The 27,621-nt window shown below is 39.2% G+C and overlaps 1 protein-coding gene across 3 annotated transcripts in view; it reads left to right on the top strand.

Annotated features, from left to right (window-relative positions):
* Positions 1-27,621, top strand: part of SEMA6D (semaphorin 6D) — a 1,021,199-nt gene that overhangs the window by 726,672 nt on the left and 266,906 nt on the right. Inside the window, exon 1 of one of the 3 annotated variants that reach the window (XM_050966891.1) lies at positions 1,582-1,658. The exons of the other annotated variants lie outside the window; for them this stretch is intronic. The gene's annotated coding sequence lies outside the window, so the exon portion shown is untranslated. Of the gene's footprint in view, positions 1-1,581; positions 1,659-27,621 lie in introns of those variants that run through there. 3 annotated transcript variants of the gene reach the window in all.

The following is a 27,621-nucleotide window of genomic DNA, read 5'->3' on the forward strand; positions in this document are numbered from 1 at the left end:
TCTCTCTCTCTCTCTCTCTCTCTCTCTCTCTGAAATATAACTGAGTTATTTACTGTGCACAACTGCAACTACAAAACTGGTAATGATGCCAAAAATTCAGAACTCAGCCTATGTTTGTGAACCCACAATGATTTATATACTGAGAAAATACATTTTCAATGTGCAACCATACGACATTCACCAGTTTGCTCAAACCCTGACCTCTATAGCATGGATAGAAAAGAAAACATCCACACAAACTGGAATAATTTATTTGGCCCAAATCTAGTATTCTTTATTATTTAGGGTAAATCAAGAGAAGAACTTTGTGTTTAAATTTAAACAGGAAACTTCACCAGGAAGCAAAGTAAAACAATACATTTTGAAGAGGAAAATTTCTGTTTGATATCTTTCCTCACAGCTAAACCAACTCGGTGCTTTATTGATTACTGAAGAGCATTTGTGTGTCAGCTGGGGATGGGGGTGGGGAGCTGGTTCAGTCAGCCAGGCTGTTGAATTCCCTGAGATGTAGGCAATGCAGGCAGTCAATGCACCTTCATTATGGATAGTGTCCCCAACCCTCAGAAGAATTTTTAAAAGCCCAGTGAATTGGATTGCATTACAGGGAGGGCAGTAGAGACACAGGGGACTAAGAAAGACAAGGACAGCGAAAGAAACTGGGGAACTGCAGGGGCAGGGTGGAGGAAAAAAGAAAAGGGCACAGAAAATAAAACTGGAAGGGGAGAGGGACAGCGTAAATGGAGAGGCCAAAACCAAGAAAGGATGGCAGACAGGAAGGAGAGGTAGAAGGACAAGGAGAAAGAGGATGGGATGAAGGAAGGACAAGCACTGAGAGGTGGAAGAGAAGAGGCCTCTGACTTACAGCCTGCCACTGTGGAGCACCATAAAGAGCAAATAGGTTCCAATAGCCCTAAGAGGGGGCTTGTGGAGGCACAACCTGGGAGACTGCAACTGAGGTGTAGGGGAGGGGTCTGTGTGTGTGAGGCAAAACACAGGTGTGGGATCTACATGGGCAGAGGAGACATTGGGTGTGAGAAGCTGCAAGGCGGGGGTGTCTCTGAGATGGGGGCTGCTTTGGGGACAAGGGAGAGGGTGTAAAAGTGATGCATGGCGGATGGAGACGCGGTGGGGGGACTGGGCTGGAAGGGGGTCTCCAGGAAATACTGGGATGAGGGGGAGAAGGCCATACTGAGACACCCAGTGAGGATGGAAGCAGGCGGAGGCGCTGGGGTAGAGGAAGTAAAGGCTCTGAGGTGGGATTGGGTCGGAGGAGGCGGCACAGGCTGGAGGGAGGGAGGGAGGATGCGGTGGCCCTGGGAGAAGGGGACGCTGAGCACTGCGTTGCGGGGAAGAAGGAGGCTCTGGGGTTCACTTCAGGCTGGAGGCTGCGGCCGGAACCCGCGTGAGGTGCTGGGGGTGGGGGGCGCTTAGCGGCAGGGAGGTCGCTACGCGGCGCGCGTGGGGCGCTGAGGCAATGGCCGCGGAGGGGCGTTAGGCGCGGGGAGTGGCGGGAGGCGGGGGGTGGGCGTGGGGTTTGAAGTGGAGTCACCCGGGACTGGGAGGGAGCCGGACCGGGAGTTTGCTGAGCCTGCACCGTCTGCCTGTCGTCGCTGTCACAGCCCGGAGCAGGTGCTTTCCTGAGCGAGCCGCAGCCCCAGGTAAGTCTGTCCTCCTCGCTAGCAGACTGCCATGCCGGGGACAGCGCTGCCCGCTCGGCTGCAGCGCGCCCGGGCTCCCCGACCTAGCCGTGGGGAACAGGAGCACTGCCCAGCGTGGGGCTGCAGCTCGCAGCCCAGGCGCGGCGTCCCCTGCGTGGGGGTGAGCGTCGCTCCCACGCGGAGCTGCTGCACCTCGGGATTTGGGGGACAGGGAAGGAAAGCGAGTGAGTTGGCCCGTGTCTTATTTTTTTCCTCCTATTTTTCAATCTTTATTTCCAAAGAGTAGCTGTATATGCAGACTGTCAGGAGGGGAGACACCCCTACACACACACACAGAGTCCTGAGGTTACATAGGTGCTGGATCATAACGTCAGTGAGTAGAAAGATTTGCTACATTTAAAAAAGGGGGGGGGGGATCTGCGTGGGAAAAGTCCTGTGTGTGAGAGAGAGAAGAAGTGTGTGTGTGTGGTTCTTGTTGGGGGGACAGTCCGTTCTTTTGCTGGGTTTGGTCGGTTTCGTTGCATTTGTCTGGGTGGGTCTCTCTTCTCTTGGCTCATTGTTTTGCAGTGTTGTTTCCATCCGTGCCAGTGGCCGAGAGACAGGGACGCTGCTGATGGTCTCTAAGCGTGAGGAGATGTCAGGGTTCTGTACTTTGCTGAGAAGGATTGGTCTGGGGGTAAAACTGACTTCCTCACCACGATCTCAGAATAGATGAGGGGTTATGATAATAGTTGTCTCAATAAAGCAGACAGCTACTGGCTTTGAGCGTAAAACTTAGAGCCTGTTCCCACCGTAAAGGAAGCACACGCCTGGAGATGAATGAAAGCCTCTCTGTAAAGCCAGTGAACGCATTTTAGGGGGAGGCAGTTTAATAATAGATTTTTTAAATTTTAAAATATTGGTATAAGAGATTCAGTGTATATAGTCTCAGCACAAATATGTACAATACGGTATGTGCTTTTCTTTCTATGCGCTGTGTATGTGTTTACACCTATATAACTGCAATGGTTTTTCTCTTGGTTTAATTCGTTCAGGATGTTTCCACTTTCCAATTATTCTCTCAGCTGGAGTGCTCAGCGGTTTCTACTTGATGGGCTGAGGAATTCTAATTTTTTTAATGATGTTATCCACTTCTCAGATCTTGCCGTAGATCATAGACATGCTATTAAAGATTCCTCTTCCCACTCCACAGTGTCCACATGAACTCCCCCTAACACTAATGCAGGTGCACCCAGAGCAGAATAGATCAATACAGTATTGATGCACATATATCACACACACATGCCTTTCAAATAATGTGTGTAACTGTATACACGCATACAGTTTCCCCTTCCTGTTTATAATTCCATCTCCCGGTCACTTTGTTTACTTCTCCCACAAAGGGTGTTTGATTTTAGCTAAACAAGATGCTAGTGTTTTTTTTAAAAAAAATTCTTTTGGTAACAACTGGTACAACTCTTAACACTAAATTGTTCATGTGCATCAAGTGGTGCTGGGTGTAAATCCCAATGGACTCTAACATATCTAATGCCCTGAATATATTTTGGTTTGACAGTTCTTGACGGACTTGCTAAGTGCTCCAATCTGCTGAAGCTTCGTTTCTAGCCCCCAGGAGAAACACGTTAGTTATATGAAAACCTCTAACTCAGAGCTTGATTTCAAAGGGAAAATCCATGAAATAGAACTGGTGTTATGATTATGGAAAGTGATGTGTAATTTATTTGAAGAAATAGGAAATTCAGAAGTGACTTACAAAATTAAATATAAGTATTTTACCAGCGCTAGAAGTCTGTTTTATCTATCATCAATGTACCCATTTATTATTTCTCTTCTTTAGTAGTAATCTGTTTTAATTTTTCAATTTATTGTCCTTTTCACATTGATTTTTATTGATTAAATGCTTTTGTTTGCCTGTCATCGTAGCTGTCTGTCCCTAATTCAACCTTTAACAGTATTTCTAACTAGTGCTCAGTTTGTCTCCATCTTTAAAAAAAAAAAAAAAAAAAAAAAAGCATCTATTCTATTGTCCCCTCTTCATTTTAGAGCACTGACTTTATGTTATTGCGCACAGCATTGATCTTTCTATTGTACATTTGTTGTTCTTTTCAAATGTTAGAATAACATGGACCGTTTCAAGCAGATTTTGATTGAGATAAAGTGAAATATAAATTTGACTACACTTAATGGCCCTTTTAGCTCCTTGCATACTACTTGCATTCTCTGTTCCACAGACTCCAAATTATAATGCAATGTGAATGGCAAGTCAGTACATCTATCTTTGTTAATGAATTTATTCATTAATAGTCTTGATCATACTTTTGTCAACAAAACGTGTGTCTAGCAATCAGCAGATTCATGTTTTGCAAAATTCATATTTGATTAAATGCAGCATTAAAATATGTACAACTTGTATGAATGATTTAAAAATCATGTAGAAGTTCAAAAGTAAATAAAAAAAGGTTTAATAGATTGTTGGAGATGCAGGGTTTTCTTTCTTTTGCAAAAGAGGCTTTATCAATGTTTATTGAATTTGCTTGTCTGCATGAAGAAAAGAACTGTTGTTTTGTTATGTAGCAGCTGTAAGAAGATTGACAGCTATGAACTGAAAATCTGTGAAGGATCTGTCCATGGCAATTTTGAGTTTATTTAGATGGCCTACACGTCTTATCATTTGCAAAATTTTATAAACAATGATACATTTGTGGAGAAGATATAATATGTAGATAGTATACTATAAAGATTCTGAAGCTTATTGGGATAATTGGCAGAGCGCGATCTTGTCTGGGATGTGACAATTAATTTAAATCTTATTAAAATATGAATACACAATTTAAAATTAGAATAAATACAAGAAATACTTATTTTAACCATGCTGGCTTAACTAGAAGTATATTAAGTGTAATAGCCTATTTATTGAGATAAAGAGAACATCGTTGATGTCATGGCGTGCTTTGCATGTTTAAACAGAATCTAATGAATTACAAACATTCATTACACTACAAGCAATTGCCGAAACTTCTCAGGACCCCAAAATAGAGAGTTATTTGTATACTGATGCTCACATGTTTTCTGATTTTGGATTCACTGTAAAAACAGAAATAAATAAAAAAGCCATTGTTTTGAAATGAATTCTCTGCTAGCTCTAAATCTTTTGTTGGTCTACTCCTGTCTCATAAATTTATGTTTAAATACCTCCAACGTCTTCAGGTTATAGAATTTTCTGTTGAGAAGTGTGGGAAAGCTGCATGGACGGAGCAGCCTTTATTAAATCTTGTAAGAGTAGAGGACATATAACACACTTGGGAAGGTCAGGTTTTACTAAATGTCTGAGAATAGAATGAAGATTGTTCCTTTTGACCTTTCTAAATTCAAGCTATGTACTAATTTTAAAGGGCGTCTTATATAAATATTGGTAATCCACTGCCTAGCTGCACATATCAAGATGCAAAAGAAAGATTAGGTCAGTACTTCTTGGACTGTTATACATAAATATTTATTTTACTTTAACAATTCACTTCTACTTAAGCGTGAGTATTATTAAAACAGTTATTGTTATACTGTGATTTTTGTTCTGTATGGGCTTGATTGAAAGCCCACTGTAGTCAATGGAAGCGGGCTATATTTTTAGGTCAAAATTTTTAACGACTTGTGATTTTGGGGTGCCTCAATCTGTAGAAACTATGGGGTCTGAAGAAGAATTGTCTACAGAGCAAGTTAGTGCATAGCAAGGTAGGGTGTGAATCTTCAGCACACTAAGTTGCCAAGCAGTAATTTGCTGTAGAGAAACATCCAGAATATGGGTTATCGGTACTTTCTAAAAATCAGGCACCCTTAATAATTCTCAAGTTTGGCACTCAAAAATAGTCTCCTTCTCCCTTACCCCCGCCAAAGTAACAAGCCACTTTTGAAGATCTTGACCTGCAGAAATTGGAGGAGAGAGTAAGTAGGATAAGAAGAACCTGGTAGAACTGTCCATTATAAGGATTTTTATTTTGATATTGTCAACAGTAAAGATTTTGTAATGTCAGTTCAGATTTTGGCCAGAAACACTATATACCTACTTTTGTGTATATATGTGAGAGACTGCATGATGGTGTTCTGGAGTTACAAGATTTTGGCATCAATTTATAATGGCCACTTTAATCATAAGTAATAAGTCACGTGTGACGTATGCAGGTTATTCCTAACAAGTGCCAATAAAAACCTCATGCCATCGTATCATCCAAAGTATTCTGCATACGCCTTGTATTTTAAAGAAAATCTATTTTCAAAATGTCTTAGACAGATTTACAAAAATGTCTGTTTTTCATATCCCCTTTTGTAAAGCTGGACAGACTTCATTGCCACTAGTTCACTGCACAGAAGAGGAAAAAAAAAGTTATAACTCATACCTATCCTCTGGATGCCTGTCCTTCCTGCATGATAAAGGGTAGTAAGGAAGTATGGGGTCCATTTTTGGTGGGGATTGTCAATGTTTCCCTTCAGGTGGTCTCTTAAGGAGGCAACTCTGAAACATTTGCTTCCCAGGCAACCCTCGATGCTATCAATCTGATTAATTATTGGCCAGTATGACATCTTCTATTATGGGTTAAGATCATAGAGAAGTTTGTGGTGGTGAGACAACTATTTACATACTTAGATTCCTCAGACCTCCTTGATGTTTTGGGTACAGATCTGGGTATATGGGTAGAAATTGTGCTGGTGGCATTAGTAAATAGTCTGGGGATGAACAAAGACTGGATGTCTATGCTGATATTGTCAGGTGTATCAGCAGCCATTGACACTGATGACCAGAGGGGGTATTGATTTGTTTGCAGACTGTAGTGGGAGTAAATGGAGATGCTCTTGAGTGACTTCATTATTTTCTTAAGTGTTCCTCTAAGGTGGGACAATTGCTCTTCCTCCATAGGGTGTTATGGTTTGGAGTTCCACCAGGTTGCATCTTGTTTCCAATCTTGTTCAATCTGTATATGGTGCTGATTGAAGAATTAGCACCACAGTCTATTGTTGCTTGCTTTCAATATGCTGACAACACCTCAACTCAATAGCACTGTCTCACCTGACTGTACCATAACTGTGGAAAGACTGCCATAGTGTTTGGAAGTGGCTGGATCTTGGACAAGAGTTGGCTGAAGCTCTATCCAGATAAAACCAAAGTGATGTTTCCTGCAGGAAACTGCGAAATGCTGTGATGAAGATGATCTATTGAGTGAGTGCATTGGCCATTTGTTACTCAAGTTTGCAGTCTGTGAGTACCTGCAACCATTTATCTTGGGTGTGGGTCTAACTGCAGTAGTTTATGTGTTTATTATGTTGAGGCTAGATTCTTGCAATGGGGCTACACTTCAGGTTAACTTGGAAACTTGAGTTGATTCGGAATACAGCAGCCCACTTAGTAAATGGTATACTTTAATGAGGGCACAGAACACAAGTATTCCATGATGTGCACTGCCTGCCTGTTGGTTTCTGGGTGGATTTTAAGACATTGGCTTTAATCTGTGAAGCTCCAACTGGCTTGGGGCCTTCCTACATGAGAGACTGCTGCCATACTTTGCTCAGCAGAGACACGTGAGCTGGATTCTTTTTTATCTGACATTGAGGGGATTGGGCATAGAGCTTCCTCCGTGAGGAGCCTTCACTTGTGTAGAAGCACTATCTTTGGTCTGAAAAGTCTGGGATTCTTCATTGGGAGGCCACTATGCGAGCCCCATCCTTTCCCCTCACGTCTGAGTAGGGTGAGTTTGATAGTGGAAATTTGGTTATGGGTGGTTGGGTTTTAGTGAGGAAAGCCCTACCTTTTGAATTGTCATGGATGGGATTTGGCTGGAGTTTTTGCTGCTGATTTGGCTTTGGTTTATTGTTCAAATAATGTAAACTGTCTTTAGAGAAGCAGAAGGGATGAGAAACTTTTTATTACATTTATAAATAAAAAAAGAGCTAGGGAGGGAAGAAAGATGTTATAATTTTGAAGTCTGATATCTTGGGAAGTTCTAAGACTTACAAGCTAGTTGCAATCACATTAGAACACTAGAAATCTCCTCTTTCTGATGGTGTAAAGCTCTCATTTGTTACCTTGTGGGGTGGAAATATACTAGATTTCAAACACAGACTTTGGTTGCTAAGGCCAAGCTTCCCTTGACAGGAAGAGTGTTATTGCTTTCTCAGTATGTTGTATTCCACTTAAGTGCCCGGTCAACATAAAGGATAAATGCCTACTGAAGCTATTAACTAGTACAGTTACTCCTTTAGCTCAAGTAGCACAGGAGTCTTTCTTGAAGCTGAAGATTCTAAGTTTTATCCATAAAGACAAATTGACACAGAGGTTGTTGCATTAGTTTTGTGGTACCAGTTAATAATCTGCTTCAGTCTTATTCCCTCTCCTCTAGTTTATTAATTCTGTCTTTCTCTCAGTCTATTGAGTTTGCATCCCCTTTCACTCAATCAAATGTTCATTGTCATTCCCAGTCTATTATATTCTCAGTTCCCCTTCCCTAATTCATCAAATCAGTTCCAGCCTCACCCAGTCTATCAGTTCTCAGACCCATTCCAAATTTATCAGTTCTCAGCCTCACCAGCTGATAAGACTTTTCCCCAGTGCATCCAATATAATTCTAATACCCTTTCCTTTAATTCAACAGTTCACCTACCTGCTGCGCCCAAGTCCCCTCCTACCTACTGTTCCTTCCCCCTACTCACTCACTCACTAACCCCAAAGAGTGTTACTATAAGAAGACTAACATTTTCTTTCCACAACTTTACAGCATTAAAGTTTTTAAATTTAATATTATATGAAGACAAGGTTTTGCATTTTAAATTCCGTGGACCAGTTTGTGACATCTAGCCCCTACATGTGGATAGGTCTCTCCAAGGATATATCTCACTTCTTATACAGAATATTTGGGAAGGAGTCAGGTGCCTCTACAGCACTATTCTCGCAACCCAAAAAACAGTGCTCCAAGGTGTTAGATTCTGCATAGGGGAGAAGGAGGAGATTGGGCCCACCAGTCACACAGGTTATCTGGGAAGTGTAATACAATACCAGGCTTTTAGGCTTGTGAAGTTTACTTACAACCTTTGTTCATGGAGCTTGTTAATTTCTTGAACAGAAATTATGGACTTTCTCAAGGTGACAGCCTTTACTCCTTTGCTAGCAGATCTGCAGCTAACAATTCTCTCTTGTAGTGATAAATTTTTCAGAAGAAAGTTTCCCTTTTGCAGGGTTTATGAGATCCACAGGAGCATAAGGATTTCAGTACAGAATCCTCCTGCTTTCTGATTTTCCTACAGACAAAGATGTTGAAAACTTACGACCATGGTTGTTAACTACAGTGCTAATTCAGCAGTGCAGATGATGATGTAGTTCCCAACACTAGCAAAAATTGCTACCATGCATGCACAAAACCAATTTTAAAAAAATGCGTGTCTGTTGTTTGGGTGTTCTTTTTTCCCCTTTGCAAGTAATGAAAGTGCTTAGTACTGAGTCAGAGCTAGCCAACCTGAAAATGTCAGTTCGTAAAGATCAGCCATTTTCAAATTCTGTATGTTTTTTTTTTAAAAAATCACTTAACATTTACTTGAAATGGGAAAAGTATACTTTTTTTCACCTTTCCATAATTCAAAAACAGGTGAATGGATTTTCTCAAACTTGTCTAAAAAAATAAAAATAATCTCTGGTTGAGGGGAAGTCAAGTATGGAACAAAGCAGAAGATTGATATGGAACATCTCATCTCAATTAGAAATGAGAAAAATCCAAAAATGATAAGCTTTAACTTTTGATATTGTAATAAATACTACATACAAAAATGATGAAAAGAACATTAAGGTTGCGAAATCAAGAACTCTAAAATTAGGAAATGCTGGAATGAATGTTTCCTGTACAATCTTAACTTAACCTCTTATGCATATACATCACAACACAGTCTTGTATTACATTATCACATACTATTCCCCACCCTCCCCTTATTCAGTGCACAGGATGGATGATGCTCACTTAATGAATAGCTATTCAGTATTTTGTTTTATCACCATTGTTCAGTGTGTTGCCCCATGCCTTCCCCTCCCCTTCCCCCCTCCCGCCCCCGCATTCAAAGCTTCTCTGAAGACAGAATTATTTCCTCATGGGCTTTTCTCTGGTGCTCATCACTATAGTATCTGAGTGCTTCACAAATATTAATTATTTTATTTTCAAATATTTTGAAATGCCTATGACCTGATTTTTAGAGTGCTTAGCATAATATGTTCAAATCAGGGCTCCCATTAACTTCACTTGCAGCTATGAGTGCTTAGCAGCTCTGGAGATTCTAGGGCCTCAAGTTGGTCACCCCAAAAATAAACATACAGATAGTGACCAATTGTGAAAAATTTGGTTTAAATGTCTTGCCTGGCATCACATAGGAACTCTGTGGCAGTGGAAGAGATAATATCCCATACTTCAGGGCAGCGTTCCACTGCTTTGACCAACCTTTCTTTTCCTGCAATCTGTCTTTTTCACTACACACCTTTCAACTGCTGCGACAAATGAAGCACAGATACTATAGACAACAACCTCTTTCATTACACAACTCGGATTCATCCCCAGCTCATTGTCTATCCTTTGCACTGAAAGAGGCAAGGATCCTGTTTGGAAAAACAGTATGTGTTCATGTAATTAAAAACTGTATCATAACTCATAATTCCACCTTTTGAGTTCTTTTTAGCATTCTTTTAATGTTGATTTTTATGTGTAATTTCCTATGGTTTTAGAAAAGCAAAGTGAAAAAAATAGAAATTCCACCATATGGGTCATCCGCAAGAACCTTTATATCTGATACATAGACCTCTACCATTTGCTCCAATGGTATAACCGTTAACAGTAGTAGATTATCTACTATGTGGACCAACACAAGAGGAGAATGAGATATATGCTTTGTCAATGGGTTTCACAGCTATTTGCTTACAGCAGAGGAATGATCAGACTTGGAAATCTTGGGTTCCATTTGGGGTCTGGAAGAGAATGTTCTATAGTGGGCACAGATCCTTCTGCTCCTGTTTCTGCCCACTGATCTTCCTGGTTTCTCATCCAAGTCTTCCTCCCGCATCCTGGCAACTAGTCTCAACCTCCCTCCCCAGGCTCCTCCTCCCAGACCCAGTCTCTTTTCCCAAACAATCCCAGTCTTTTTCTATTCCACACCTCCTCCCCCACTATTTCAAGTTGTTCCCTGCCTCCTTGTATGACTTTCCCCTCCCTGACCATGCTGACTTTCAATACCAGTCTCCTCTTCTTCCAACCCCACTCACAATGCCTTGTCCCAATCTACTCCCTCTGCTGACACCCCCTTCCAGTTTCAGCTTCTTTCCCCTTTGTATATGAGTCAGGCTGCCTTCTCCTCCACGTTGCCTGGCCCCAGGAGGGGATGCTAAGGATATGTCTACACTGCATTTAGAGATCTACGGCTCACCTGTGCCAGCTGACGCTGGTTCACGGGGCTCAAGATAGGGCACTGTTTAATTGCATTGTAGACATTCGGGTTTGGGCTGCGACCTGGTCTTTAGGACCCTGTGATGTAGGCGGGTCCTAGAGCTCAGGCTACAGCCTGAGCCCAGACATCTACACCACAATTAAACAGCTCCTTAACCCAATCCCCATGAGCGTGAGTCAACTGGCATGGGCCAAGCACTGGTGTCTAATTGCAGTGTAGGCATACCCTAAGAGTACAGAAGAGACAGTCTCCTTGCTCTTTGTTCTGGTACCTGGTGGCATAGTAGCTCCAGCAACTGGCAGCAGCAACTGAAAATAAAGTCCTGCTCAGCCACTGCAAGCCTGGGATGGAACATGGTCCATGCAGGCAGAATCTTTGCAGAATGTATCTGCCAAACACTAACAAGTCTCTACTAAGCATGTGCAAATGGAGATTAAAACCTTTATAATGTAGCCAAACATGGGAGGCTTTTCACAGGAATTGCAAAAGGCACATCCTCGACACCAGGGTGACACCCTCCCTGTACTAAATTCCAAGGCCATGCTTCTAGCATAGGAGTACTACAGCTTCTCACTGAAACAGTTGTAATAATTTTTAATATAGGTATAAATGTATTTTTCCCTAATCCTTGTTCTCCAAAACAGCTAAACTGTTTTAGTTGATAATACCTAGGTAGTGCTGCGAGTTACTCTGTGCCTTCAGACTCCTGAGCCCATCTGGAGTGTCTTGGAGGTTTGGTGTCATACATTGAAAAGCAATTTTTTATGTGTGCATCTATGTGTATATATAGATATAGACAGTATGTGAGAGAGAATATATTAAATAAAATGAGAATACAAGATAGGATGGGTGGCATAAAGATTTCAGCAGCAATCCAACAAGAGTTTGAGTTGACTGCATTACTCACAATTGGGAGATGTACATATGTTAATAGATAGATATGGGAAGAGAAAGAGAGTGGTTTGTATGTAGGTATTCATCTGCTTGAGAGTGAAACAGCATGAGGATAAAATGCAGTTGAATTCTATAAACCAGTATAGTTTGGAAAATAACATTGTTATGGAGTTACAATCAATTTACCACATCTAACTTCACATACATGGTTCATCACTTTTAACAGACATCAGGGAGTTTCTGAAGATTGCAGTTCATTACTAAATTAGGATATACCTTGCTGGTGATGAGAATTTTAAAAATTTCTTTCCAGTTAGACTCTTTAGTTTTGTATGTGACAGGAGAAAGTACACATTTCATGTTTTTGTTTTATTTTAATTGAAATGGTGGATTTCTTTTTTCCTGTGCATTAATTTAATGTGCTGCGAGTCTTTTTTAACAGATGTATATTCACTAGGAGATTGCTGAATGTGTTGTCAGTGCTTTACAGGCTGGCAGACAGTTCAACTCTCTAAGCCTGTTTTTGTCAAATGAATTTTCTTGATTGTGCATGTGCAAAGCTTCAAAATGTCATAATTACCTTTTTTAAAGGGGAAAGAAAAGAAAAGAAACTAAAGCTAAAATTTAGCCTCCCATTCTCATTTAATATACAAAGAAAATGGTATGGTTTAAAGGAACTGCAGAAGACAGAGCAGAAATGTTATAACATGAGCAATCAAGATTTTGAAAATGCTGAATAGGTGTTGTCGCTGAAAAATCAACTGCAATTTAAGACTTTGAATATGTACAAATAAATGTAAGAGAAAACTAACCTTAAACTTTCACACAAACTTGCTATCAATTATCGACGTAATCTGAATGTTTGATGGACCAGTCTTGCAGGAGCTTTGGCAATGGCGTTCTCATTAAAGCCAGTGGGCATCCCTCTTCTCATGGAATATGTGCAGGATGAGGCCCACAGTAAGTTTTAGTATTAGAAATAGTTAATTTCATTTCACCACTGTTTTATTTATCTAAGTATTATCCCTAATCTATCCATTTAATCTACCTAAAAGTGTTTGTTTTAGTTTTGTATATCAGAGCATTAGCGCGTTATAGAGAAGTCGTTAGTTTTCATAAAGTGATGGGGGGGAGCTTTTGATATATCTTGTACCTTCTGAGACACATTTCATTTTACAATATTGTTATCTATGAATTCCTATTGTAATTTAATCCCTCCCCAAAATAGTTGCCAACTCTATTAGTCAGCAATCCATAGAGGGTACAGATGTAAGATCTTGGTAAATAGACAATATTTCACAGAGAATTGTGAAACACACTTTGCAAGATTCATGACATGAATTAAGGTGCTAGTTGAATAAATTTTGCAGCTGTCTTTTCAAATACCCAAAGAAAGCAAATCCTTGGCAAAATAAATCTAGAGACCTTCTTAAAGAATGATACTGGAGTATTTTAAACTCAACTCATGAGATTCTGAAGTGCCAATACTACTTATAAGTCAAAACTTTTTTCGTAGTATTCAAGACAATGTGACTATGATGCCAAGGTTGGGGACTTCATGGTTGCCTTTTTGGAAAAAAATGCATGAATGCCTTGCAAAGTAAGTTCTCTAGCACAAGCTGCAAAAGATCTCCAGTCTCTTACCAGGAGGTGTCACTGCCGTTCAATATGAACTATTGAAGTACATCTGTAGGGACAAAATAGATTCAAGGTCTCTTCAGATATGAATGCTCATGTCATCAGATACAGCGATGTGCTGCCAGTGTTTTAGAAAAGGAGTGCCATAATTTCCTCCTCCTACCTCTTTTAAACCTTGTGTACCATGTGCCTGCAGAAGGGAGAGTGAGCGACTATGGAATTTTTTCCCATTTAAACAAAAGTACTTTCTGCTAACCAAGGAAAAAGGCAACATCACTTCAAGAAGAAATGTATATTAAGTGCGCTTGCTAGATTGACACTTTGTTCCTCAAAAATATACTTAGTGCGGCGATTGTATAGTGCAACTTTTGAGGTAATATGAAGTGTGTGAGAAGACCTTGTAGAGGTAGTATCTTGGTGTATCCTCTCCTGGGTTTTGTTTTTTTTAATATATATATACCTGACACTTGTTGTAACCTGATCCATTCTCTTGGCCCTGTTCATTCTTTCAGAATAGTGGCAGACTTTAATACAGGGCTGCTATGAATCCCCGAAGCAATTCCCAAAGGTTATATTAAGAGTTACTTTATAGGAAAATCATTGTAGACGTTGGGTAAAATCCCCATGTGCACAGGGAGTGGAGCTAGGGCCAAAATCTGGCACTGATTCATCTTGTTTCTCAGAACAGTTCTCACAATCAGTTTTACTCTGAGTTTAATGTATATTTCATATAGCCTGCTAATGAGGTGAAGATTTATTAATTATACTGGTCTGTGGAGTTATGTTTATGGCTCTTATTTTTCTATTCTCTGTTTGTGGCACACAATAGTTCAGTCTCCTTTGTAGTTGTAATATTTTAGTGTAATCTGGTTATTGGGCTTAGTACAGGGGCAACTGGGTGGGATGAAGTGGCCTGTGATGTGCAGGAAGTTAGACTACATGATCTAGTGGTCGCTTCTTTTCCTTAAACTCTCTGTGTGCAAAAAATAATAATCAGCCTGGCTGGGTCAGGCAGGTGATCTCCAGGTAAAAGGCAAGATTTTTTTCTCTGGCAGCTGAATATATGTGATTATACAAACAATAATTATGGAAATAGTTGAGAGATATTTTAAAGTCTTACTTTCAAGATAACCAGTTTTGGAGTTTTTTAACCTACTTGTTTCATAAAGGGCTGAATCCTCTCTGGCTGAGTCAGTGCATGGGGCAGACTAAATGGACCAAGTGGACTGCCCCTTGGCTGCCTCCACTTGGCTGCCACGTTTGGAAAAGGGAGAGAGGAAAGTGGCCTATTGTGGGAAAAGCGAAGATGAGCAAGTCTCCCATGCTATCTCCCTAAAGCATCTCAGAGAACTCTAATTTTTAACAAAATACATCTGAGGTTCCCTGGATGAAGATTCTCTCCTTTCCCTGTTGCTGCTCCACAGGATTTGCTTCTGCCCTGGAGATGCACTAACAGTCTGGGAGAGAGGAGCTGCCCAAGATTTCTGGATGACTGGGAGAGGGGGGCTTAATTTTCACGAAATCCTTGTCCAACCACCTCCAAACTGCTCTGTGTCTTGCTGCAGTGGAGGAGGGTTAGCATGTATGTGTGCCTCTTCTTCACAAAGTCTTATTGTCCTTACAGCTGGTCAAGATAATGCAGACACAATGGGAAGTAGGAACTAATTAGCCCTAAACATCTGTGCAACTCAGCTTGACGATTTGGCCCAAAGTAAAGGGAATTGCTGGATCCATGGGAGTTGCACCTGTGAATTGCATGACAGATTTCAGCTTGTTTCTTGGAAACAAATTACTTGTATTCAATGGCCATTTGTAGCACTAAATGTATACGTGAAGGGTCTCAATAGATTCCTGGAGCTATCTATAGAATATTCTCATAGGTGTTAATGTGCAAACTATTATAAAACTAACAATGAAAATTGAAAGTTAACATTATGTAATTACTCTTAAGAGTCAAGAGGTTTCAATTAACAATTGTTTTGGTGATCAATATTTCATTACACCCCTGAACTAGGCTGCAACGTTTTTGGAAACAATTAGTATTAATTGCTCATAACAAACTTTCATTAATTAACTGATCATACTTATTTACTGACAATAAAAATTCATGTGACAGGAATTGTCCAGCATATTCAGCAATCATTTTTATTATCATGAGTGTTAAAATGCTTTTTTTACAGTCTTCCTTTGATTGTTTGTGAGTACAAATATAAAATAGGGTGATAGAATCAGTCTCTTCAGCAGGTATCCTTATTAAAATCATATATATGACTAACCAGGAATTTCTTAATTAATTTTTTATTTTTTTTTAAACTTAGATCCAGCTTAGAAAATGACATGCATGTCCCTTTATCAGCAAATTCAGGAGCACAAATAGGCACTGCATTAAATAAATTCTTGCTAGAATTAGCCATATTTGTGTGTTGTGGGGGGAAACCCTATAAACCGGGGTGGCCAAACTTACTGACCCGCTGAGCCACATACTACAATCTTCAGAAGTTCAAGAGCTGCGCCTGATGGGGCTTGGAGTTTCAGCCCCACTCCTGCTGAAGCTCTGAAACCCGGCAGGTGTGCCCCCTTGGACTGAAGCCCCAAGACCCTCCTCCCTGCTGGGCAGAAGCCCCTACCCCACTACCCCGCTGCAAAGCAGAGGTCCTGAGCTCTTCTCCCAGTCTGGCAGGTGGAGAATGGGGGGTCCGCAAGCCACACTTTAACGGTAGAAGAGTCGCATCTGGCTTACAAGCCACAGTTAGGCCACCCCTGCTATAAACTGATGTAAAATCTGCACTCAAGGTGGCTCCACCTATGTGCAGCTAAAATAATTCCTATCTTGCCCATCTCTTTGGTGGAAAAGTTATGTGACTTTGCATTTCATGAATGCTCATTTGTTCTAATTTATGTCCTGACAGTTTGTTTCTACATTATAGCTTTGTTTGTTTAGAAGAATATTTCAAGAACCAGAATTAGAAACAAGAACACTCTATAAAGTAAATTTCAAAGTACAAACCATTAAGGATGTATGACATGGATTGTATAAATCTCCACTATATGCCTGAAGTGTGTATGTTGCAGTGAGGTTATTTATTTTATTCTTATAGACTAATTTGTCTAGTAAAAAGGGTTATAATATCTGCCAGGCTGAGAGGGAAAAAATCAGAATGAGAATGTACATCCAGGGCCAGTATGTTTGCAGACTTCACTATGACCTTGGTTTCAGTGCTTCCTCATGGATTATCCAGACAAAGGTGTCACTCAGGAGTTATATCACAGAGACAGCCAATATTTAAGAAACAGAGAAGAAATGTCCATGGTTTTTCATCCTGTGCCACAAATACACTGCAAGCAGAATGAACAGGAGAATGATTCCTTTAGATGCATACAGACTGTAGGGGTGAGGGGTCGTGTCCCCTTGTCACCCCCAGTGGAAGAAATGCTTCTGCAACCAAGTTACTGTTTACCTGTGTAGGGGGCCTGAACAAACTGTTGATATTGCAGTGGGTTTAACTGATACTAACATTTGTTCAGTGCATTATACACTTTGTCAGAGATGGATCTGTTGGAAGTAGAGTGGAGGTGTACATTGGCAAGATGGTGTAGGCCAGTGCTTCTCAAAGCCGGTTCGCCGCTTGTTCAGGGAATGCCCCTGTTGGTCCGGGCTGGTTTGTTTACCTGCCGTGTCCACAGGTTCAGCCGATCGCAGCTCCCACTGGCTGCGGTTTGCCGCTCCAGGCCAATGGGGGCTGTAGAAAGGGTGGCCAGCACAGGGTTCCTGCAGCCCCAATTGGCCCCCTTTCCATTGGCTGTCCCAAGCACCTGCTTCTTTCGCTGGTGCCTGGAGCCATCCCTGCAGGGGCTTTCCCTGAACAAGCGGCAGCCCGACTTTGAGAAGCACTGGTGTAGGCAACGTGCACTGCCACTGCTTCTATAGTACCTGTGTTGTAGATAAATGCAGATTTCAGGGCCTGAGTCTCCTCTCCCTAGTACCTGATCTGCACACAGAAGCACTGATTCAATTAAATACATTTTTTAAAAAGTTAAACTGGTGCAAACCCCTGTGTGGATTCTCTTATATGGGTTTGAAATGTGTCTTATTGGTTTAGCTTATACCATTAAATTTACTAACAGGATTTTGCACCAGTTTAAACACATCAGTTTAAAAATGCACATTTTAGCCTGGCCTATGCACAGAGTTGTGTGTGTGCTTGTTCATTTTTGTTACAGGTGCAAAACCCTGTGTGGTCATATTGGTTTAAACCTGGCTCCTATGGGTTTAGCTTGTACCAGTAAAATTACAGGTGCAAGCAAAACTGATATAGCCTCTCTCAACCCAATATAAGTGTATCCACATGGGTTTCTACCAGTTTAGCTAAATTGGTTTGAACTGATTTTGGTTAAACCAGTGCAGTTTTGTGTTGAGACAAACTCTTAGTTTATATCAATACCATTTTATATATAGGCAAGCCCTTATATTGGTTTTACATCAGAGTAATTCCATTGACTGCAGTGGGATTACTCCTGCTTTACAGTGGAAGGACTTTCACATATCCATGCTATCTCTCAACTTTCACAATCATTCAGTTTACTTCTGCCACCCCCTCAAAAATGCATTTACAATTCCTGAAGGAGAACTATTGCTGCATTTTCTCCTTTTGTGTATGCAGATTCTTTGCTACTCATCTGCCATCTCAAAGGCTATGCCCTGGACACACCACACATTTAGTACTGCTGCTGGAGTTTCTTATTTTCAGTGAGTCATTAGTCAAACCGTAAAGATACTTAAAAAGGTTTTAACAAATGCTAAATAAGGGTGTTTCAGAAGTAGTGGTTATCCATTGGGTACCATGATCAGAAAAAAAAACAACTTTGGGCATTTTAATATCATTATGCAGTTTGTGTTTTCTGTAGCCAATGTATATTTAAACAATAAAGTGTGACAGGGAGTGTATTTCAGAGGCATGAATGTACACCTCAGGCATATTGTGGCTGAAAGGAAAGAGAGTTTAACTACCTGAGTAGTGCAATAATCATTTTAGAAATGCATTACCTGATATCTTATTGCTATTACTAAATAGTAATTTTTAAACAAATCCTATACTCTGGGATTTACTTGGGATTTTGATATGTTTGGTATCAATGGCACCTCGTAAGAAAAGATACATTTACATGCTGAATTCTAAAGCTATTTGCTTCATTCATATTTTCACTAGCATGCAGTGAGCTAACAGAAGGATCAAACCACAAAATGCATATGCAACCGTAGTCAGTAGTCCCAGTGCATTTTTCCTATATACAGCATCCATAAATGACTTCTTCATTTAGCTTTGCTTAGAGTAAATTATATGTTTGAAGTTGAAAGCCGGCAGAAACCATAATGCACTACAAGCCCAATTTGTTTTTAGCATGACTAAAAAAAGCTTCACTAACAATGTACAAAGAATTTTTTAAATGTGCCTGATTGATTTTTTTTTCAGTATGAAACATCACATCAAACAATACATTAATATGATATTTAGTGAAATTTTTGGGTATACAAGAAGTGCAGAATCAGTCTGATTGCATCAGAAAAAGAAGTAATAAACCATGTTTTATAGGAGAGTGTTTTTAACTTAAAAAAAAAACCCACATGATCTATAATCAGAGGTTTTAACATCTGTTCTTCTCCAATTGTTTTCTTACAGGCTATTGTAAAATATTACAGAAGAAATCAAAGGCTTATTAAACTTCTAGTAAGAAGGTGGTTTTTTTTCCTTCTTTTTTTCTCAGGGAATGCAAAAAGCTGCCTTTAAGTAAATGTTAGCAAATTACATTCAAAGGAAAGGTATAATAGCTTATAATTAATCTGTGTCATAAAGGAAACCTGTTTGAGATTATTGAGTCTTCTCAGGTTTCTTTGGATAAAGTCTAACCTCCCTCTCAAAAATAGACAAATGGGAAAGAACAGTGAGCATTAGGCATACTGGTTTTTGTGTGAAAGAGGAGTTTGTTTACTTAATATAATGTTTTTGTTGTTCTCTCTTTGGTGACAACAATAGGGGGGACAGAAAACCTTGATAGTGTAGAAGGGTTAAAGACTGTACAAAATTGGTGGTTACTGTATGTAAACAATTCTCAATTACATTTCATGCAAACATACTTTAGCTTTTTAACTAACTAATACAGGAGTAATAGAAGCAAATTAGAATCTGGTACTGGCGCTGTCGTATGTGTGTGTATATATATGCATAAAAAAAGTAAGTGTGTGTGTATGTATATATGTACATATATATAACTTTTTTATACCTGTATCTGTGATCATACGAATTGCTGTAGATCAGACTAGTATCCAGTCTCTGATTGTGGCCATTACCAGAGGCTTCTGGGTAAATTTTTCAAGGAAACCCATAGTGGGCAATAATAAAATAACCTGTTCTAAGGGGAAGTTTTATCCTAATCCCCATCACTTAGTGATTAGTTTAGGTCCTGGAACATGAGGGAATACATACCTTCATATATTAAATATATATATATTTTTAAGCCAGATCTGTGTATTTGTAGGTACACTCCTTTATTTATTTAAATGTCTTATGCTTTTCTGAATCTGTGATTGTAGGCACCCCATATTCACACCCTACACACTGTTGCAATAATATTTGTGCATAATATGCCTTGTGAGTTATTGTATGTAAGCTAATAACATGCTGGTTATTAATATTGCAAAATGTGTGTGTGTGTTAACGGTATATGTAAAGTGATGAATTCCCTCTAGACATTACTAGAACATGTTTGACTAGACAGCCTAGCCTAGGTAAAGGTGATAAATAGGTCTGTCCTAGACTAAGGAATGTGGGTTTACATATTAGCAGAAAACAAAGCTATCAAGCTAAACCAGTAGGGGTGATCCTGCTCCTGAACTTGAGAGACCGAGAACTAACATGGCTCCTGCATCCCAAAGAGATGCAGGAGACTGTGTCCCTAGGAGGCCTTCCTGACTTGTAAGACACAGACATCCCCTTGGGAATATACAGAACAGAGGGAGAAACCTTATGAGACAAAGATACCAAATGATTTGATCTTTGTGATGAGCCCTGGCCAGGCTGGCCAGTAAAAAACCTGGAAAAGAGACTGTGGGTAAAAGAAACTATCTTAACCTAGCAAGATACAGTCTTTGTTCAAGTTTTAGACTTTTAGATGCTTTTCAGTTTTATTTGCTTGTAACAATCTCTACCTTTTATCTCTTTCACATGGTATCACTTAATCCATGCTCTCATTAATAAACTTGTTTTATGTTTCCTATAAACCAGTTCAGTGCTATGTTTGAAGGGAAGAGTGGAAAGTGAAATTAATAACCTGTGATGTACTGAATCTTTAACAGAGTGGCAAATTTAATTTCTTCTGAGAATGCACAGTAGGGTAGGGGGCTGTGCATTGCAGAGAAACATCTAAGAGGCTGGAGTTGAGTGACTGTTACCTGCTAGGTGAGGTTTGGACAGGGAGAGTCTTCAGGAGTTTGCTGGTGAGGAAGACAGATTGATATGGTAGGGAATTGACACACAATCCAATTGTCAGCAAAACTTACACTTGCTGAGGCAGAGAGGTAAGAAAGTCACTCACAGCTCCGGATATCTTGGCCTCAGTTATGTCTTGTGATGATATGTTCCACAAGTTAGTTATGTACCATGCAAAAAATGCATTTCCTTATATCTGTGTTAACTTTTTTGCCTTCCAATTTAGTTGAATCTCCCCTTTTTTCTTGTATTATAAATAGGAATACCTGATTTGCCTTCTCCATTCAATTCATTATTCTGTATAATTTTATCATGTCCCCTCTTATTCAGCTCTCCACCTCCTCGTAAATATTCCCAGTCTTTTAAATACTTCTTACAGGCCTCTAGGGAAAGGTGATTAAAGTGATTGGAACTCATTTCTACTTTTTTATATTGTTGACTTGTGTAATGACATTATAGTATGTTAAATATTGATTTAATCTCATTCATTTTACATCCTAATATTTTATTTGCTTAAATATTTTCCCCCCTAAACACTGAGCGAAGGCTTTCATTGAGCTGTCCACAATAATACTCAGGGTCTTTTTCCTGTGAGGCTGCAGTTCAGTTAGAACACCGGAAATATGTATTAGTCATCCATGTTATTCCTTCCAAAGAGAATTACCTTGCATTTATCTACTCTGAAGTATTTATTTTCCATACTATCTTGTGCTCTGAATCCATCATATCTTCTAATCTAAGCAGGGCTAGATCAGTATTTGGATAGGAGACCGCTGAAGAACATCTAAATGCTGCAAAAGTGGTACAGATGATTCAAGATATGATTCAGTCTTCACTGTCTCCGTTGAATCAATGCCTTTAAATAAAGTTAAGGAGCACTGTGCTGCCAAAGATGCTCTGTTCTGGATATGTAAAAATAAGGTCCTGATCACCTATAGCCATTAAAGATCTTGTGGCAACCTTAGCAAGTAGGGGGATATTCAGACCAGTGACCTGGCCAAATATGAGTTTAGGTTGTCTGCCTACATTTCCCCCTACAGTTTCAATTGGATTCAATATTCTTTATCCTTTTCCCAACCACCTGTATAATGTGTGTCTTGCTTCCTTTATGTAATTTAGGCCTTTCCTCTCTCCGTGCTGCATACGCACAGAGGAGTATATAATTCTATGTTTGTAAAACATTTCAGGATCTTTGGGGATGAAAGACAGCATATAAATGGAGGAATATTATTATATGCTCTGAGACCCGATTAAAGCCAGCAGAAATCTGTGGCTGCAGAAATTCTCTTTCAAAGAGGGTTAAACAATCAAATCAGCTCCATATAAATCCTATAAACTATATATTTTGGTAAAAATATTAAATCAGAATGCTTTTTTGTACTCTGAAGTCTGAGCAGAATTTAATTACTAAAAATGAGGCTACTATAGCAAATATACTGATGCATATCAAATTCATTCTTCAAACTGGATAAGGACTATTAAAATGGTTCTACAATTTCAAAATCAGATCTTTCTTTTGGAAAAAAAATCATAAACAGTTGAAATTTATCAAATGTAATTAGCTGTAGCCTGGAGTGTTGATTATTTGCTTTTCTTTGGCCAGCTGTAATTCATTTACTGAACACCTGATGATATTACAGTTGCTGAAGGAGCTTATGAGGAACTCACATATTATTAAGCACTTGAGTGCTAAGAGATTTTTGGAACATTTAAAACAAAAAGAGTGGAAGAGAAAAATAAGTCCGTGGGAATTATGACAAAATTGTGGGCACAGGCATCCCACATAATCCATCCTAAAATGCTTCTATATTGTACTTTTAACTATGGAATGAATATTTTGGCATTTCTCCTAAAGGCCATTAGTTTGTCTGTAAGAGGCAATTCTTCTTATGGCATGATGCTGCCCCTGCTAAAATTAGTTGTAATGTTTTCAATACTATACACAATAATTAATGAGTGTGTGTGTATGTCTATACACATATACGTAATTAATCAGGTCTTTCTCATACATACACACACGCATGCATGCATGCATGCATAATTATATATAAAAGAAAAATACAACCTTGGGTAATAATTCTCAGTGTAGATTCATAGATTCCAAAGCCAGAAGAGACCATTATGATCATCTAGTCTGACCATCTCAATAACATAGGTTGTAGAGCTTCCCCAAAATAATTCCTGAAGCAGATCTTTTAGAATAATATCCCATCTTGATTTTAAAATGGTCAGTGATGTAGACTCCACGACCACCCTTGGTAAATTGTTCCAATGGTTAATTACCCTCACTGTTAAACATGTATGACTTATTTCCTGTCTATATCTATGGGTTTTCTCAAGTGTGGGTCATTGTAAAATCTAAGCAGAGGATATACAATTGACAGTGGAAAGCATTTGTGTAACTTTGAATTTTTCAAATTTCAGACCTGTCCCCCATGTGGCTAGTTGGAGTTTACTTTGTATATGCATCCTAGGGTGACCAGATGAGAGGGAGAAAATATCGGGACACATGGGCGGGGGTTAGGGGGGAAGGGAGCAAAAAAGCTGAGTGATCGGTTGGGACACAGGACAAACACCCGATTTTATCGGGACGTCTGGTCACCCTAATGCATCCTGTATGCATACACGTATATTTGAGGTTGAAGGAACCTGGCCCATTTCTTTCACATTGCTGGAGTTGCACTGGTGTAAATCCATCCCACAGGAAGGCAGTACACAACCAATTTATGTAGTCTTATGGGGCTTATGTGACCATACTTTGTGGTAACCTGGGATCAAGATTGGTACCATGGATTGTTTAGTAATACATGAGTAATTTTTATATGTGTGTGTCTTTTGAATTTTTGATAAGGTTGTCACAGTATTTATTGATTTATAAAAGAGCTAATAAGAATTTAGCTCACATACTATAATATTAAAATTATAGTCATATACTTTACATGTAATAAATAGGTGCCTTTTAACATTTTGTCCACTGCGGAAACCCAGTGAGCAAAACAGAGTTCTAATTTCTCTGTTTAGAGATTCTTTGTTTGAAATGAGCTAGCAAGGAAGCACATTTACAGAAGAAGGGAGGTGAATATAAAGAGGTTACGGTTGCTGTTATAAAGCCAATAATTATCAGTGCAAGGTGCTATATCTCAGCTAGTATATAATGCATTTCATGGCCTACTAGGAAGGAAATTATACAACATATATTTAAGTAAATTCCCAAAGGAAGTAGGTGCAAGTCCATAAGTAGATGTAAGTCCATTGACAGGAGTCAGTGGAGGTGCATATGCTGACACCAGTGCTTAGTGTTTTGTCTGTGAAAGGGTTTTTTTTATTATTATTATTTAGGGCTTGTGACTTTATGATCTACTCAGTATAAAAGATTTTGGTGCTGTGGTAGGGAAATTGTGACTTGGGGGACTGCAGTCTCTCTCCCAGCTACTCCAGAGGAGTAAAGTGCTCTGGGTCTGTAACAGCACAACATATGCATACACGAGAAGCTGGCATAAGGAGGTGCTAACTGGGCTGCAATTCATCCCCTAATTTGGCTTTACAATAATGTGGTTCTGAGTGAAAGAAATATAAATTCAATTGATAATAAATTAAATAAATAAATTGATTGTTGACAAATGCACTCTGGAAGGAACTATTTGAAATTCTTCTACTTATTGCCTATTTATCTGCAGCCACCTGGAGCAAAGTCTTATATCTCAGAACTCTTCCAGAGAGCAGATAATTTTTGGTCCTCACTCAGCTGGAATAGTATCTTGCTCCACAAGAAATCCTTTTGAAGTCAATGGAGGAAGGTGGTTGTAAAGAGTGTCAAAATCTGTCCTTAGTAAACTAGTCTTATTTAATTCAACCACAAGAAAGAGTCTCTCTCTCTCTTTCTCTCCCTCTGTAATCATCTCTTCTTTGTCCCAGAAAAGATCACCTGCATCCAAGGCAACCCTATGAATTCCCAGAAACGATAAACCAAACCCACATCTGGAAATATAGTGCCCCATTGCAAGAATTTGGCCCCTTTACACAAGAAGAAGTGATATATGCTCTCAAGCATACTATTTGTGAATCTGATTCTTGACCTTTCTTGCTGTGAAAATGAGTAGGGAACAGTGTCTAGGCCTTTGATTAACAAAGACGGTTAGTACTTCCTTGGACGAATGAAATCTAATTCTAAAGAAGTCATCAGTACATATGGTGAGTTTCCTGCAATTCATAATTGTTGCAAAAACAACATACCATAACGTTCAATAACTTAACCAAGAGTGGCTTGTCTGGCATCATAACAATGCTTCTGACGCCGTGTAAAACGCTCCATATATTTACCCACATTTGATGAGGTTAACAGATCTGATGTTTGCATTATTTAATACTTTCTATAGCTTTAGATACTCTGAAGGACAATAATAAGCACAAGGGGTTGCAAATATTCTTTTGTGCTTTGAAGGATACAAAATTTGCCATCTCTCTCAATATTCTTGAAGCAGTTTCACCTGAAATAATGTGTCATCAGTGACCATACTGTACTGCATGTAGCTTGTTGGTAGCCAGTTGCCATACTGAAATGGTGCGATGGTGCTTCCAGAACTGGCATCAAAATGAGGCCCGGACTGGAAGAAAAGCTCAACATAGTTCATAATCTTGTATCTATTACCAGCACAAGTTGGTCCAATAAAAGATATTACCTCACCCACTTTGTCTCATCAAAATGAGGGTGAATTCAACAAATTGTGAAAAAGCAAAACAAATGAAAAGTGATGTTGGCTTAGAATACTTAGTACTTTGCATGGTCAAGGAACAACAACATCCATAATAGTCTATAAAGCAATATTATAGACTTCACTATTTCTTCCTATTTACGGACACTTTATTCACACAGCTAAATGACAGATTTGTAGCTTTGTTTCCCAGCAAATACAACTACAGTGAACTTGCACAATCCATTCAATGCTACTTTCCAAATTTACTGAAGTTAAGCATTAGTTGTGAAATCCTGGCTGAAGTGAAGTGAATGGCAAAACTCTGACATCAGTGGGGCTGGTATTTCACCCCAGGTCTCTATTGAGTCTGAGGCATAGAGTTCAATACTGGCAAGGAAAGAAGCCTGTACCACACAATATCATCCTGAAACTCGGACTGAACATGACCTGGTATTCTTTTGCCATTTCTAAAGATATTTGATATTTTTCATGTTACTACATCTACCGGAAGATGTGGGTTTTTACCCCCACTTCTGTTCACCTTTAGAACTATCGATGGACTGCTGGAATTGTGTAACTTTAATGCTTGTTTATTGAAACTGAAGTCACTAAAAATCTGAGATAAAATACAGTTCACTAATTTACAACACATCCAGTATCTTCAAGATTATTGCTGGTATAGGGCATTGAAGGCATATCTTTTACTTTCTTTCATCAAGATGTTGCCAATACTGTTTTTTTTTTTTTAGTGTCATTTATCTGCATGCTAGCTCCACCCACCCTCAGCTGCATAATTCTAAACCGACTTCTCATAAAGCAGAGTATTGTATTTATAAGACAAAACAAACCAGTTATTATTGTCAAAACATTTATCAACCTTTTACCTATTAGTCAAGTGCAAATTAGCAGAAATGTTTTTACTAGCCACAGCTACTATCAGGAACTGTATTAATAATAAAAGATAATTTAATAGCACAATTGTGTGACTACAACAGCTCTTTCAAACAGCCCATGCTCATGACTTTAACTGAACCATTCTATTAGTTCCTTACACATTTCCACTCTTTTATTTAAAACATAATCAAAATAATGAAATAATAAGCCTTTATAATAGAGAAGATCCTATATGTTTGTAACATCATTGCATTTATATGCTGGTCTATTAAAATTCAAAGCTCCCTTTCTACATGGCATGTTTTTTGTAGCTCAGAAAAAACCTATAATGGGTTACATTTTCCACATGGGACGTTATGTACAAAGCTCCCATTAGTGATGATGTGTATTGTGTGAATTACTCCATGTGCATCATGCTGAAAATGTGGTTTAACAAATCTGTGTAAGCAATTAAAAATGGAGCAACAGCAAGGCCCAGGCCGCTTCCTTTTTCATGTTCAATGAAGAAAGAAAATGCAGAAAAAGAAAGTTTAGTGCTCTAGTACAGTTTTTCTTCCCTTTTGGTTGGTAAAACTATTATTGCATGCCTTTAAATGAGCAAATATAACATTTGAAGGAGTAACTATAGCAGATATGCACATAGATGCTACTGTGGCATGTTGAGAAATATTTGTTTTAAAACTCCATATAAATAAGTACTGTATTTATCCAGTAGACCAGAAGAGTTCCTAATGATGCACGTTATCTAAAAATACAGGAACTGCCTAAATCCTTGAGGTTAGATTCTCCAAGGGAAAACGGGATTACAAGGAGCCAGTTGTACCGCTTCCTGATTTTCACTGCCCATCTGCATGAGAGGCATTGTGGAGCTCTGCTCTGCCATTTCCTCTTACCCCTACC

Source organism: Gopherus flavomarginatus, chromosome 9 (genome assembly GCF_025201925.1).
Source record: "Gopherus flavomarginatus isolate rGopFla2 chromosome 9, rGopFla2.mat.asm, whole genome shotgun sequence".
Classification (NCBI taxonomy): Eukaryota; Metazoa; Chordata; order Testudines; family Testudinidae; genus Gopherus; species Gopherus flavomarginatus.